Genomic DNA, 12,268 nt, shown 5'->3' with positions numbered 1-12,268 from the left:
CTCGGGAGGCTGAGGCAGGAAAATGGTGTGAACCCAGGAGGCAGAGCTTGCAGTGAGCTGAGATCCCGCCACTGCACTCCAGCTTGGGCGACAGAGCGAGACTCCGTCTAAAAAAAAAAAAAAAAAAAAAAGAATTCCACACACACATCTCCTTTTACAGATGTGCGAGAGTTTCTCTAGCTATTTTTGCTGTGTAACAAATTATCCCAAGACATAGCAGCTTAAAACAACAAAACTTAATTATTTCACACTTTCTGTGGAACAGAAATTTGAGAATGGTGGCCCTTAAGGCCTATCATGAAGTTGCAGTCAAGATGTCAGCTGGGGCTGTAGTCATCTGAAGGCTTCATTGGAGTTGAAGGATCTTTCAAAATGGATCACTCACATGGCTGTTGGTGAGAAGCCTTAGTATCTCCCTGGCTGTTGTCAGGAGACTTCAGTTCCTTGTCACTTAGGTCTCTCCAAAAGTCTGCTTGGGTGTTCTTATGACATGGCAGCTGGCTTCTCCCACACAGCAAGTGATCTGAGACAAAGTAAGAAAGAAGCTATGATGCCTTTATGACCTATTCATGGAAGTCATACACTGTCATTTCCACCATATTTCATTCATTAGAAGTGAGTCACTAAATCTAGTCCCTATTCAAGCTGAGGGGATTAAGCCCCACCTATCACATAATTTCCAGACTTATCTTAAAGCCACCACAGCTATGTCCCTAGTTGATAGAATATATGCATCATCTGGAGCTGGAAGCCATTATCCTCAGCAAACTCATACAGGAGCAGAAAACCAAATACTGCATGTGCTCACTTATAAGTGGGAGCTGAACAATGAGAACACATGGACACAGGGAGGGGAATAACACACACTGGAGCCTGTCAGAGGGTGGGGCCAGGGGAGGGAGAGCATTAGGAAAAATAGGTAATGCATGCTGGGCTTAATACCTAGGTGATGGGTTGATAGGTGCAGCAAACCATCATGGCATACATTTGCCTGTGTAACAAACCTGCACATCCTGTACATGTACCCTGGAACTTCAAATTAAAATTAAAATTAAAAAAAAGAATATATGCATCATTAACTTTGTTAGATAATGCCAAATTATACTCCAAAAATGTTGTACCAATTTATACACCTACTAGCAATAGACAACAGTTTCTCTTTTTCCACATCCTCACCAACTGGCATTTGTAATATTTTTTATTATTTTCTTAGCTTTACATATTTTAATAAATCTGCGCTAGTTGACACTTCAACAAGACTAGCAAAATTAACTCAATTGCAGCACTTATTATATTGCATTGAGAAAAGACCAGAAAATGATGATGGAGTGAGACATGGATTATATGACTATCTGAAAAAAGATCACTGCAGAAAGTGGGAACAGGCCGAGGCTCAGAAATGGGTGCATATTGGGTGTGTTTGAGGAAAAGCAAGGGCAGCCTAGCAGGAGTACAGTAAGCAAGGGGAAGTAGGGATAAATTTAGAGGGATAACAAGGTGGAGAGTACATCATCGAGAACCTTATAGAGCTTCACAGAAAGTACCATTGGACAGTAGAGATATTTAGGAAATCAGTAGTTCTCAACTTTCACTGCACATTGAAATCACCTGGACTGTCTGAACCATGAATTCGCACTGTAATTTGCCTTCTCTGAATCTACTACATGTTTCCTCAGGGCCACTGCTTCTCCACGTGGCCTTTTTCTGTGGTCTTTTCACATCATTTCTTCATCAGGGTAGTTGGGCTTCTTCTCATAGAACAATGTCATTTCCACTGAATGTTAGTGGTTAAAACAAGTAATATGGCTAACATCATTTCAAGAGGAGACTAAAGATAAACATGAACGCAGGGAGGCCTGATTGCCTGGAAACTACTCATATAAGAAACTACCACATAAGGGAAGTATAGGCACCAGGGATGTGAGGGACAATGACAAGATGTGCAGAGAAATGGATTCTAGATCCCAGTAGATTTGCTGGAGTTAGGACACTCAAAGCAATGAGATGGGAAAATAGGTCTGGCAACTGGAGAGTAGAATCCTTGATAGAAGGAAAGGATTAAAGTCACTGGTGATGGCAACGTCTAGGGCAGTGTTTCTCAACCCTGGTGTGGTGTTAGAAATATATCCCATATGCCATAAGATTTTGATATAATTAGACTGGAGTGGGGCTGTCACTGGCATTAGTTTAAAGGTCCTTGGATAATTCTACTTCAGAGCTAATTCTAATTCTAATTAAGAACCACTGATTTAGAATATGACCTTAAGGGGAATGGCTGAGATGAGCTGTAGGACAAAATCATTTGGAACAAAAAAGTTAAACAAAAAACTGTCACAAGGCGATTGAAATAATCACCTGCCTGAACACTGAAATTTCACAAAAAAAAAAAAAAATCTGAAAGGAGGAGTGATAAAGAATGAGAAGTTTAGGACTGAAAGATTCAAGGAAAGAGGATCAGCAATTCCAGGTTTCCATTTTATGGAAAAATGATGCTACTATGGGCAGAAATGGGGAAATATGGCAGAGAAATTTATTTGTAGGGGAGGTGTTCAGATTTTTAGACAAAATAATATAAATAATATAAAGACATAATATGGCAGGGACAACTGCATATCTATGTGCTAAAGAATGAAATTGGATCCCACTTCAAAACATACAAAAATTAACCCAAAATAATCAAAGATCTAAATGTGAGAGCTAAAAATAAAAAGTACTTAGAGGGGTCAGGCATGGTGGCTCACATCTGTAATCCCAGCACTTTGGGAGGCCAAAGCAGACGGATCACAAGGTCAGGAGTTCGAGACCAGCCTGGCCAACATGGTAAAACCCCCGTTTCTACTAAAAATACAAAAAAATGGCTGGGCGTGGTGGCGCACGCCTGTAATCCCAGTTACTTGGAAGGCTGAGGCAGGTGAATCGCTTGAACCCAGGAGGCAGAGGTTGTGGTGAGCAGAGATCACGCCATTACACTCCAGTCTGGGCGAGAGAGCAAGACTCTGTCTCAAAAACAAAAACAAAAATAAGCGCTTAGAAAAAAACATATGGGTAAATATTTATGGCTCTGGTGTAGGCAACAATTTCTTAGACACAACACCTATAATCTATGGCCATACCACCCTGATTGTGTTCAATCTCATCAGATACGTCACCAACAACACAAGCAACATTAGAAAACACAAATAAATTGGGCTTCCTCAAAATTAAAAACTTTTCCAAGATCACCATCAAGAATGAGAAAAGACACACCACAAAATGGGAAAGAAATTTGCGAATCGTCTATCTGATAAGAGACTTGCATCTAAAAAATACAAAGAACTCTTAAATCTCAATAATAAAAAAGCAAATAACCCAATTAAAGAACAGACAAGGATCTGAATAGACATTTCTACCAAAGAAGATATACAAATGGCCAACAAGTGCATACAAAAACGCACAACACCAGTAACTTTCAAGGAAATGCAAATCAAAACTGCAGTGAAATACTACTTCACACCACTAAGATGGTCATAATAAAACCAGGAATAATAACAAGGGTTAGTGTTTTGGTCTGCTATAACAAAATATCATAGACTGGGTGGCTTATAAAGAACAGTTCTTCATAGACAACCATTTTCTCACTATAAGCTCACATAGTAGAAGAGGTGGGGGAATCTCTCTGGGATCTTTTTAACTAGAGTACCTCATCACCTCCCCCAAAAGCTTCACCTCCATATACCATCACCTTGAGCAGTTTCTCAAAAGGTTAAACATAGTTACCATATAACCCAGCAATTCCACTTCTAGGCATATACCTACTAGAATTAAAAACATATCTATGCAAAAACTTGCACATGTATGTTTATAGCAGCAATATTTACAATAACCAATAAGTGGAAATAACTACAATGGCCATTAACTGATGAATGAATACATAAGATATAGCAGGCATATTCTTACAATAGAATATTATTGAGCCATAAAGACGAATGAAGTACTTCATACCTCTACAGCATAAATGGACTTTGAAAACATTATGATGATTGAAAGATGCCAGTCACAAAAGACCACATATTGCATGATTATATTTATATGAAACACCCAAAATTTCTAGAAAAAGTAAATCTATTGAGAGAAAAAGTAGATTACTGGTTGCCTAGGCTTGGAGGTGATAAGGGGAATGGTGGTGGGGTGGTGGTGACTGCTAAAGAGTACAATGTTTGTTTTTGACATGACAAAAATAGGTTTTGTTTTTGTTTTTGTTTTGTTTTTTTATTATTATACCTTAAGTTCTAGGGTACATGTGCATAATGTGCAGGTTTGTTACATATGTATATTTGTGCCATGTTGGTGTGCTGCACCCATCAACCCGTCAGCACCCATCAACTCGTCATTTACAAAAACAGTTTTAAATTGTAGTCATGGTTACATAACCCTGTGAGTATACTAAAACCATTGAATAGAAGACTTTAAATGGGTGCATTTTAGGATAGGTGAATGCTATCTCAATAAAACCACTTATGAGAAAAGATGCAACATGTTTAAAATTCAGAGATAATCAGAATGTACAAAACTTGATTATATTTTGGCAGTCCCTCAAAAAGTTAAATGTAGAATTACCATATTACCAATTATCCAGCAGTACTACTCCTAGGTATATACTCAAGAGAAATAAAAACATGTCCATGCAGAAACTTGGACACAAATGTCCCACCAAAAGGGAGAAACAATCCAAAAGCCCATCAGTGGGTGAATGGATAAACTGTGATATATGCATGAATGGAAAATTATTCAGACATAAAAAAGAACAAAATACTCATAAATGCTATAAGTTGGATGAACCTCAAAAACAGTACATTAAGTGAAAGAAGCCAGACGGAAAAAAAAGTCACATATTGTATGATTCTTTTTATATTATATATCCAGAACAGGCAAATCCAGAGAGCCAGAAAGTCGATCATGCTTACCGGGTGACCAGGGAAGAGACAGTGATTACTGAATGGGTACGAGAGTGTTTCTCTGGGGAGATGAACAAGTTTTGAAGCTAGAGAGAGGTGGTGGTTGCCCGACATTGCATGTGACTACACTAAATGACACTGAGCTGTATACTTTATCATCGTTAATTATATGTTATGTGAATTTTACCTTAATTTTAAAAACTTGTGCATTAAACTTCTCTCCATTTATACTGAGACGTGACAACATGCTAGCAGCCCTTGCTCTGGGCGCCTCCTCGGCCTTGATGTCCACTCTGGCAGTGCTTGAGGAGCCCTTCAGCCCGCCACGGCACTGGGGGATCCCCTCTCTGGGCTGGCCCAGGCCACAGCCGGCTCCCTCTGCTTACGGCGAGGTGTGGTGGGAGAGGCGCGGGCGGGAACCCGGGCTGCGCGCGGAGGTCACTGGCCAGCGCGAGTTCTGCGTTGGCGCGGGCTCGGCTGCACTCCCAGCGGCCGGCCGGCGCCGCAGGCGCTTGGCAGTCAGGGGCTTAGCACCCAGGCCAGCAGCTACGGAGGGTCTGCCAGGTCCCCCAGCACTGCCGGCCCGCCGGCGCTGCGCTGGAATTCTCGCAGGGCCTCAGCTGCCTCCCCGTGGGGCAGGGCTCGGGACCTGCAGCCAGCCATGCCCGAGCCTCCCCCTGGCCGTGGGCTCCCGCGCGGCCCGAGCCTCCCCTCTGAGCGCCGCCCCGCTGTTCCGCAGCGCCCGGTCCCATCAGCCGCCCAGGAGCTGAGGAGTGCAGGCGCGCGGCGCGGGACTGACGGGCAGCTCGGTCGGTTCGTGGCCCCAGCGCAAGCTCCACTGGGTGAGGCCGGCTGCGCTCCTGAGTCCAGTGGGGACTTGGAGAACTTTTATGTCTAGCTGGAGGATTGTAAATGCACCAATCAGCACTCTGTGTCTAGCTCAGGGTTTGTAAATGCACCAATTGGTACTCTGTATCTAGCTAATCTAGTGGGGACTTGGAGAACTCTGCTGTCTAGCACTCTGTGTCTAGCTAAAGGATTGTAAACGCACCAATATGCACTCTTTGTCTAGCTCAGGGATTGTAAACGCACCAATCAGCACTCTGTATCTAGCTAATCTAGTGGGGACTTGGAGAACTTTTCTGACTAGCACTCTGTATCTAGCTAAAGGATTGTAGCAACCCACCAATTCCAGACACAATACCAAGTATTCAACAGAATTAAAACATTAAACAGACATCAAGATTAAGCATCTCACCCATGCAGCATATCTGCCACATACAAATTGAAATAGAATATAATATGCAGTTAGAGTTTGTAGTTTTTCAGGGGAAAAATTTTTAAAAAACAAATTTTTCTCCCAACACAATGTGTTTGGCATGAGGTCCCAACATCCCTAAAACAAGTGTTAAAGACAGAAGTGCTTGTTTGTGAAAAGCAAAAAGCTTTTTCTGGAGCATGTTACCATCTCAAAGGATATTTGAGGTCTCACTTTTTGAGACACCACTTACTATAATTAATAGTATATTAATATATATAATAGTATATTTAGCTCATTGCTAACATAGTGTCCGTGTTATTACTCTTGTCACTAATGTGTCTGGATCTAAGATGTGATTAAGTAAATTCCTAGAAATAAGTACTGCATGGAAATCTCTGGTGCTGCATGGAGCATGGCATCAGGAGGGGCCTGGCAGTGGGTACAATGCCAGATTTGCCTATTCTGGATATATCATATAAAAAGAGTCATATAGGCAGAGATCCAGACAGGCTATATATTTGAATTGCCTCATTAATTAAGTCTTCCAGGCCACCTATTATAAAGGCATCTATTACACAACTGGCACCTGAAAAATAACTTTCTCTAATTTGGGAATCCAAACCTTTCAATAGGACTGGTGTTAGGTACAATTTTGTCATCATGACTTGGCTACTCTGGTATTATCATAGTAACAAATCGCATGCAGAGAACCTTACACAGCCCCAGGTTCATAACACTCCCAGGATGACTGATAGTTTGCTTCTTTTCAGTAACCTGTTTTGGGTCCTGTAATCAAACACCATGTGGGGTCTTGTGGGTACTCAACCTCATAGGCAAACTTTGTCCACACCTCTCTACCCCCGTTTCACACAAACACACACAGCCTGCTCTGTAGCACCCTCTGGGGCCAAGGGATGCACACCCCAATGGTAAGTTATACCCTTTGGAGGATGAGTCTGAAGAAGAAGGTGGAGGCCTATGAAATGGGGCTTGGCACTATTTGATAGGGAATTCCACTGTCCAGTATGTTGAGCACGGCTGGGGTTGGGAAGAGAGTATAGCAGTGGAACTGGGTGGGCATATGTCCTTGGCCCTGTGGATTCTTCACTCTGTGAGGAGGAGAATTGCCGGACGAGGGTCTAAACAGGGACTCTGGAAAGGACAGGCCTGGAGAACAAGGGTGGTACTGCCTCAGACTAATGCTCAGCACACTTTGCATAGCTTTACACAGCTGCATTAACCATAGATTCGGGAGTCATTTCACTTAGCACTAGCCTTATCAAGTGAGTTACAAGAAAAGGAAGCTGAATAAGGAAACCCAGGCCACCCGCCTGTCCCAGGGAAAGGGTATGTCATAGCAGTTTCTGAGCTCAGATGTTTCTGAGCTTCTATTCCTGCCACTGAAAACCCCAAAGGACTGCTCGGTTTCCCCAAATAGGTCAAAGATCTAAAGTTGGAGAAGGAGAGCCCCAAGGACATAGGAAGAAAGGTGGGTAGGTCTCCAGGGTCTCTGTCTTGTTCTCCAGCCTGCCCCATTTATCAATCCCCTTGTTTCTGTCACCTCCTAAGGATGGCAAACATCCCCAGGATAAAACATTTACCAGTTCACCAATTTCTGCTCTTACAATCACTCTATTCTCTCAAGGCAATTCTTCCCAGTTTTCTTAGGTATTTCATGCTAATAACAAGATGTTTTCTATATTTTTTCTGGATATATTTTGTAATTTATTTTGTAAGAAGGTTGGACTGAATTATAGTTGACTGTTACTGGAAGTGGAAATCCCCAATTGGCTTTCAGATAGTTGGTTTTTGGCAAACTGTGTTTCAGTGAATGGACCCCAAGTAGAGCTTCAAGTTTCCTTAGATTAGCTTTGAAAATGCGTTATTTAACAAACACTTCTTCAACCAGCACTTACTGAGTGTTACCCTCTTTAAGGCACTATAGTAAACCACAGAGAAGATACAAAAATGAAAACAATGTAAGTTGTGCCGTTAAAAGAATGTATAATCTTGAGGGGGAGTCAGACATAGGTATAAATAATAAAGGAGTGAAGGAGGAAGGTGAAGTGCAGAGAATGAACTGAGTCTGGAAGTAACATGCCTCGAGATTACAAACTGGAACAGAAATGTCATGTTTTGTGAGGACTATAAATCAAAGGTCTCAAAATGGTAGGCCACAGACTGAATTCAGCCCACAAACGTGTTTGGTTTGGCCCACATCGTGTTTTAAAAATAAGAGATTTCCCATTTTAAAAAAATCTGTATTTCCATCTTCTGAAAACTCAGTATATCTGGCAACTGTCCTCATTGCCAACTGGCAAGCGTCAGCTGGAGCCGAGTGGAAGCTGCCTCCTTGGAGAGGGCCTCATTTCTTCCAGTCACCACATTTCCCATCAGTCCCCTGCCATCAGCCTTCACACCCCGCACAGTTCACCTTCTCCACCTAATGAAAAGTGCTACATAAATGAAGCTTCCAGTCCTTCTTCTAGTAATCAGAAAGCCAATTTTAGGCCTTCAATTTCATCCCCCAACCCCCTCACCCCCTCTACACACACACACACACACACATTGTTAACCCCATTTTTCTATATAGAAAATCTAGACCACAAGGACTCACCACCACTGTCAGTCATTGAAATATCCTTCCTGTAGGCACTTAAGTTTATGACCTCTGTGTGTTGATCCTGTCCCTGCAGCATAATCCGTGGGAGAGCAAGTCCATGAAAGTTCCTTCCCAGCAGTTTTACTGCCAGAGGCTTTAGAGGAGAAGCCACCCCTAAGAGTTCTGTTTCAGAATAGAATTTAGGGATTGTGTCCTATTATGTATAAGTTGAAGTCTGAGTATCAGATTCTACTATTCTTCCATGAGCCTTTAGGGCATATTTAATCATCTAATCATTCTGAACTAGAGGAAAATCTGTAGTCCAGCTCAGAGATGCAGGAGGAATAGAAACTCATCTGTAGGGGACCAGGGATCCTGGCTCTACCTTCACACCAGATTCTTAGCGTTGAGAAGGCTCCTGCAACTTGAGCTAACTGGTGAAATCCTAAGGAGGAACAAGTTTCTGGATAGATGTTGGTAATTTGTGATCATTATTAATAACAGCCCTATTTCTTGTAGGCCTTGTGAAAGCTTGTTTGATTCTGTCAGTAAACTCCCTGTTGTTTTCTCTGTCAAGAGCCTCCAGTCAAAGCTCTCGGTGTGGTCCATCAAGAGGTGTCCCTTTCAGCTGGCTAATCAGGAAAAATATAACTAAATCTAGTTGATGAGTAAGGTTGTCATCTAATAGGGTGGGGGTTAGGTGAGAATAACATTAATTTCTAAGATCTGGCTCTATAAAGAGGAAATGAGGAGCCAGAAGCAGAGTGGCCAGAAATTTAAGGTATCGATGCATTTAAAGGGGCAAATAATAGTGTACTAAAGGAAGTACACAGAGCAGATTCCAGTGGAAAAGAGTCAGGTAGGAAAGCATAGCACTGAAGACAAGCACTGTCCAAACTGACTTGAAGGGTGGGCAGCCCGCTGTGTAAGTGAACACCTTAAAGTGGGGAGGGATTGGATGCATGCCACTGAGGTCCAAACTAAGATTTTGACCAAACTAAGATTTTAAAAGAGTTCTTTATGTGTTCTGGATCTAAGTCCTTTGTGAGACATGTACCTCAAGTATTTCTCTCTCCATCTATAACTTGCCTTTTAATTATTTAACAACATATTTTGTTAAATAATTTTAATTCAATGAAATCCAATTTATCGATGTTTTCCTTTATGGTTTACGCTTTCGGTGTTCTATGGAATCTGCTTAACCCAAAGTTATGAATATTTATCTCTAGAAATGTTATAGTTTTGGTTTTGTAAATATTTTCGTCAATGATTTATTTTAATTAATTTTATGTATGGTACGAAATAAGGATCAAGAGTCCTTTTTTTCCATATGAATATTCAGTTGTTCCAGCACCTTTGTTGAAAAGACTGTCATTTCTTCTCATGGCATTAATAATCTTTGTAAAAAATCAACCAACAATATGCGTGGGCCAACTTCTGGACTCTCTATCCTGGTCCATTGATCTAGATTTGTATCTTAATGCCAATACCACACTATCTTGCAATCTGTAACTCTGTAAGTTGGAAACTAGGTAGTATAACTCTCCAACTTCATTCTTGTTTTTGAAAAATCGTTTTAGCTATTCTAGTTCTTTTGTCTTTCCATATAAATTTTAAAAATCAACTTGTCAATTTCTACAGAAAAACCTATTGGGATTTTGGTACTTATTGTATTGGATCTGACTTTGAAAGAATTGACATCTCAACCGTATGAAATCTCTAGTCCATGAACATAGTGTATATCTCCATTTATTAGATCTTCTTTAAGGTCAAAGCAACGTTTTTGTAATTTTCTTTGTATAGGTCTTGCTTATATTTTGTTAAATTTATCCATAAGTATTTTATATTTTCTATGTAATTGAAAGTAATCTGGCTTTTCCCATTTCAATTCCAATTAAACATTGAAAATATTTAGAAGAACAATTGATTTTTTAATATTACCCTTGTACCATGTGACTTCATTAAACTTAATCATTAATCTGGTAAGGAGTTTTTGGTAGATTTCTTAGGATTTTCTGCATACACAATCATGTTGTTTGCGTATATAGATGTATATATGCCTTTTACTTCTATTCCCTGCTTTGTTGCACTGACTAGAAATTCTAATAGACAGTAGAGTATGACTAGTAGGAGTAAGCATCCTAGTCTTGTTCCAGATGATAGGGAAAAAACATTCAGCTTTCTGAAAATATGTATGATATTGTTTTCCAGTTTTCTGTAAATGACTTAGATCAGATTTAGGAAATTTCATTCTATCCCCAATTGGTTGAGAAGTTGTCTTTTAAAAAAAAATATGAATATATGCTCGATTTTGTAGAAAGCTTTTTCAACATTTACTAAGATGATCATATGGTCTTTCATTTTTAGTCTGTATGATGAATTACATTGATTGATTTTGAATGTTAAACCAACCTTAGATTCCTGGTCCTTTTATTTAGTATTGGGGATTAAATTTGATTTTCATTTCCTATACTGTCTCGGTCTGTTTTGGGTATTGAGGTAATACTGGCCTTAAAAAGTAAGTTGATACATGTTTTCTCCTCATTTTTCTAAAAGAGTATATGTGAAATTGGTAATATTTCTCATTAAATAACAAGCCATCTGGGCCTAGCGTTTTTTTCTGGAGAAGGCTTTAATAACTAATTCAATTTATTTAATAGATAAAGGCTATTCATATGACTTCAGTAAATGCTGTAATATATGTCTTTAAAGGAATTTGTCCATTTTATTTAAATTAGTAAATCTGCTGGCACAAGTTGACCACAATATTTGTAGTTTGTCTCTATTATTTGTCTATTTTCTTTTCATTGACTTTTGCTCTTATCTTTAACATATTCTTGTTTATAATTATTTTGTGTTCCCGCATGTTCTCACTCATAGGTGGGAACTGAACAATGAGATCACTTGGACTCGGGAAGGGGAACATCACACACCGGGGCCTATCATGGGGAGGGGGGAGGGGGGAGGGATTGCATTGGGAGTTATACCTGATGTAAATGACGAGTTGATGGGTGCTGACGAGTTGATGGGTGCAGCATACCAACATGGCACAAGTATACATATGTAACAAACCTGCACGTTATGCACATGTACCCTAGAACTTAAAGTATAATAACAATAATTATTATTATTATTATTATTTTGTGTTCGTTTTTGTTTGTTTCTTTTTGGCTTTTCCTTTTTCTACTTTCTAAAGGTGAAGTTTACACCACAGATTTTAGATTTTTCTAATAAAAGCATTTAAAGTCATACATTCCCCTCTAAGCACTGCTTTACTGTATCCCACAAATGTTAATTTGTTTTGTTTTTATTTTCATTCAGTTCAAGTTATTTTGTAATATTTCTTATAATTTCTTCTTTTACCTATAGTTTATTTAGAACTCTCTTGTCTAATTTCCAAAACTTCAGATTTGACAGATTAACTTTTTGTGTTTGTTTCTAATTTAATTTCATAACAGTCATAGAATGTCA

The 12,268-nt window shown here is 39.9% G+C and overlaps 1 long non-coding RNA gene across 1 annotated transcript; it reads right to left on the bottom strand.

The window, feature by feature from the left end:
- Positions 1-221: 221 nt before the first annotated feature.
- On the bottom strand, positions 222-10,057 carry LOC110743311. The gene is made up of 2 exons (XR_002522150.2): positions 8,813-10,057; positions 222-523 (listed from the first exon to the last, which is right to left on the bottom strand). It is a non-coding gene; the product is annotated as an uncharacterized LOC110743311 (long non-coding RNA).
- Between the last annotated feature and the right edge of the window lie 2,211 nt (positions 10,058-12,268).

The sequence above is a fragment of the Papio anubis genome, chromosome 3 (assembly GCF_008728515.1).
Source record: "Papio anubis isolate 15944 chromosome 3, Panubis1.0, whole genome shotgun sequence".
In the NCBI taxonomy this organism is placed as follows: Eukaryota; Metazoa; Chordata; class Mammalia; order Primates; family Cercopithecidae; genus Papio; species Papio anubis.
The sequence above is the reverse complement of the archived record's forward strand: the minus strand, read 5'-3'. Positions and strand labels throughout refer to the sequence as shown.